Source organism: Talpa occidentalis, unplaced genomic scaffold (genome assembly GCF_014898055.3).
Source record: "Talpa occidentalis isolate TD23 unplaced genomic scaffold, MPIMG_talOcc4v2.1 talOcc4.902, whole genome shotgun sequence".
Lineage (NCBI taxonomy): Eukaryota > Metazoa > Chordata > Mammalia > Eulipotyphla > Talpidae > Talpa > Talpa occidentalis.
In genome coordinates this window covers 21,952-25,544 of record NW_023605309.1, presented here as the reverse complement: position 1 = coordinate 25,544, position 3,593 = coordinate 21,952, and the positions used below count along the sequence as shown (strand labels likewise).

Here is a 3,593-nt window from a genome sequence, read left to right as displayed (position 1 = left end):
GTCAAGGTTATCCTACAGATGAAAATTTTCTATTTTCAATAGATCAGAATGAGAGTGAGTCAAAAATGCTTACTATGCAGAATATGAACTTCTTTTTACCAGTACACATTTTGGGAAAAATTTAATTCTTTTGAGGCATATGTTTTTAGGTGTTCCTCCACAATGCATTTTCCAAAATTCAAATTCTCTCATCCTTAAGTGTAATTGAAAAAGTTCAAATGTGCATTCTTAAAAGAATGGACTCTAGTCCCTTTGAATATTTTCCATTTGAATCTAATTTAGGTATTAATTATAAGACATAGTTGTCAAAAGAAAAAATCATTTTTCAGGTTTGCGTTAAATATATCAATTTCTAAATTTTGGTAGTCGGTAAGTTAGTCACAAATAGTATGGAAATTAACATTTCTATAAACAATTATGTTCCATTATTTAATATGTAAAACTTTTGTTTGAAAGTCTGTACAGAAAGATATCTTTAAAATTGATTTTTCTGATGCTCCCAGAAAAATGTATCTTAATTGAGTTTTTTTTGAGACCTTCATAGTAATTACTCACTCTCTCTCTTACTTCATAAGGAATATTGTATTATGCCTGTGAAGCATTGCAAAGGATTCCTAGTGTGTTCTTTGCCAACAGCCATCAAAAATGAATGAGGACAAAGAGTCATCTAAGGAACAGAAATTTTCTCACTCAAAGAAACAAAAGGATAAGGGAAACCCAACTCATAAAAAGAGAGGTAAATATTTTTTTATGTCATTTCTTGTTTTCAGAAAATATGTCAGATGATAAATAAATCAACAATTGTATTATATGTGTGCTTATTTATATATTGACAACCATACTTAAATGTAATATTCAGTGAGATTTGTGATCAGGGGAAAATAGTGATAACAATCTGAAACTTCAGAAAATTTCATTTTGCTCTAATTCTGATGTCCCTGTCATGCTCATTAAGTATTCTACTCTTTGATTTTGTACAGAATTTTCATGGCATATTGCTTCAATAATCCTGGGAATAATATCTTTTTTTCTCTTGCTGGCAACCAGAATCTTTGTGTATATGTGTGAGTATCAGGTAAACATATTTATTATGAAAGCAATAAGCCAGGATTAAAAATGAGACAGTATATTAGTGCTTTGCTAATGAAAACTATGTAATGTTGCTATAAACCAATGCTATTTCAAGAAATGCTTTAAACTGTAACTGCTAAACCACTTCTGAAGACTATAATAACCACTTTGCAGACTATAAAGTTTTATAGAAATGCTTGAAGTCACGATGATGTTGACAATGATCAGATGATTTTTTTTACCTACTATTACATTTGTAAAATCCACAAAATAATATAAAACTTTGATTAGAGAAAATTATTCCAGGTAGAAAACAACAAGAAGATAGAATATATCTATGTGTTAGGGAAATTTCAACTCCTATATCAATAGAAGTAGGAACAGAAATGGGCTGAAGCAGGTGGGTAAATTCATGAAGCCATTTTATGCCATATTAAAAAATTTAGTTTTATTCTTTTTAAAAGATTTTTTATTTATTTATACAAGAGCTGGGTACATCCCAGAAGCGTGGGAGGGTGACAGGATTCACCAGAGAAAGAGAGGGGAACATAACAGGCAGACTGACTGAAATACACTCCTGAGGGGAGCAGTGGATGCAACAGTGGATGCGCCATGTGTGTATCTCCCTGGCTGGCCAGGAATCGAACCCACACTGCAGAGGCTGTGGACAGCTTCACAGCGCTATGCTCAACCCGCTGCACCACTGGGAGGCCCTAGTTCTATTCATAAAGCAAAGGAAATTGTTGCAAGAATTTAAGTGGGAGAACCTCATGTTTCTTGAAAGAGAGGGAATTTAGAATGGTTGGTGGTCTTGGTAGACTAAAAAGTGAACATGTGGCAATTGTTTCAAGAATCAGCATTAATGTCAATGCTATATGAATTATTCATGAAGGGATGATGGAGAGCAGGGAACAGATACCCGAAAACACCTCATGTAGAATTTGACAAATACACATTTGATGGAATGGCTGACAGACAAGAGGAAAGTAATACCACTTGGTATCTATCTCTCTATCAGTCCTGGATCCATCTTTCATCTATATGAATTATTGAAGTCAGATTGCAATGTTGAAATTTATTCAAATATTAGGAAGCAGATGAAGTGATTATAAATAATAAATATTTATTACAAATTATAGACATCTTTTTTATTCTAACATTTTGGTTTGTATTTCACTTTTTTAATATACATATACATTCCATTCTTGATTTTGGTAGAGTGTTATTTCTTTCAGGGATATTAAGCTTTAGTTTTGTACGAGTAGCTGTAGGAGTTCTTTGCCCATGTATTTCAATGAATCCATCCTAAATTTATATTCCAGAATATGAACTTATGTCATGACATACGTATTTACATATATGCTGTATCCACATATATGTAAGTACATACTCAATATAGGTCTATATATTACACTTACTTATATACTCATATATTTATATAAATATATAAATTTATATATAAAGTCAAATAAATCTTGTTTAACTTTACTTTAACTTCAAAACCAAATACTGAATGGAGCCACAAAAGTCGAAATTGTTATTTGAAAAGAACACGTGCCATAAAAACTATTAATAATGTCCTCGTTCCAGTTTATGTTTTCTGCTTATAAATGTTGAATACTGTTTAACATACTGTTAAAAATATTACATTGCATATTCCTGTATATGATTTCTGAATCATATACAGTGTTATAATCCAATGGCAAACTAATAAAAATATTATTAAGAATAACAAAAGTAATAATAAATATGTTTTGCCAATTATACAATTATTTTAAGAATCAATTTTATTTTTTGGCTCTTCAAAATATTGTAACTTTACATTTTTACTGATTGTCTTTTAGTTATTATCATTTACTATATTATCTAGAATTAAAGTACATGATGAAAATGAAATGATTTTTTTTAAAATAATTCATGATCTTAATTTTCTAATATGGATTGAAGTGTTACAGAGCTCTTTTGCATGCAAAATACAAGACCTAGAGGACACAAAGGAAGAAATGCTACGGCATTAGAAATTGAGGCTCTTTCAACTTTACAACCTTGCACAAGTATGTACTACATTCATCCACTGAGAGCCACCATCATTTTTTTTTTAATGGCATTACCCATTCTGTTCCATTTTTAAAACTTAACATTGAAATCTTTCAAGACCTTTAATTTTACTCAAGTTTTCTTATCAAATCCATTTCATTTTTATAGTTAATTGAATGCTTGACCTTTGCAAAATCTTTTATTGTCATATTGCTTTAATTATTTGAGAATATTCTGCTTGTGGATAAATTTCGCTCATATTAGAGCTCTTGGAATTACTACTATTCGCTTGGATAGATTCCTCCCTACATAATTCCTCCAACTCACAGAAGATTATTAGTACTTTACTTTTTTTCACAATCATAGCAACAGCCTTGGGTCTGTCAGAGATCATCTTCAGCTCTGTAATATAAATATCTACAGATTTGGAAAAAGAGCTGTTCTTAACCCATAGACATTATGATGAAGGGAAGTTACCTATTCTC

The 3,593-nt window shown here is 30.7% G+C and overlaps 1 long non-coding RNA gene across 1 annotated transcript; it reads left to right on the top strand.

The window, feature by feature from the left end:
- The first annotated feature begins 579 nt into the window (after positions 1-579).
- LOC129145225 (uncharacterized) lies at positions 580-3,056 on the top strand. Its single transcript, XR_008550452.1, has 3 exons — positions 580-736; positions 981-1,064; positions 3,019-3,056. It is a non-coding gene; the product is annotated as an uncharacterized LOC129145225 (long non-coding RNA).
- The last annotated feature ends 537 nt before the right edge of the window (positions 3,057-3,593 follow it).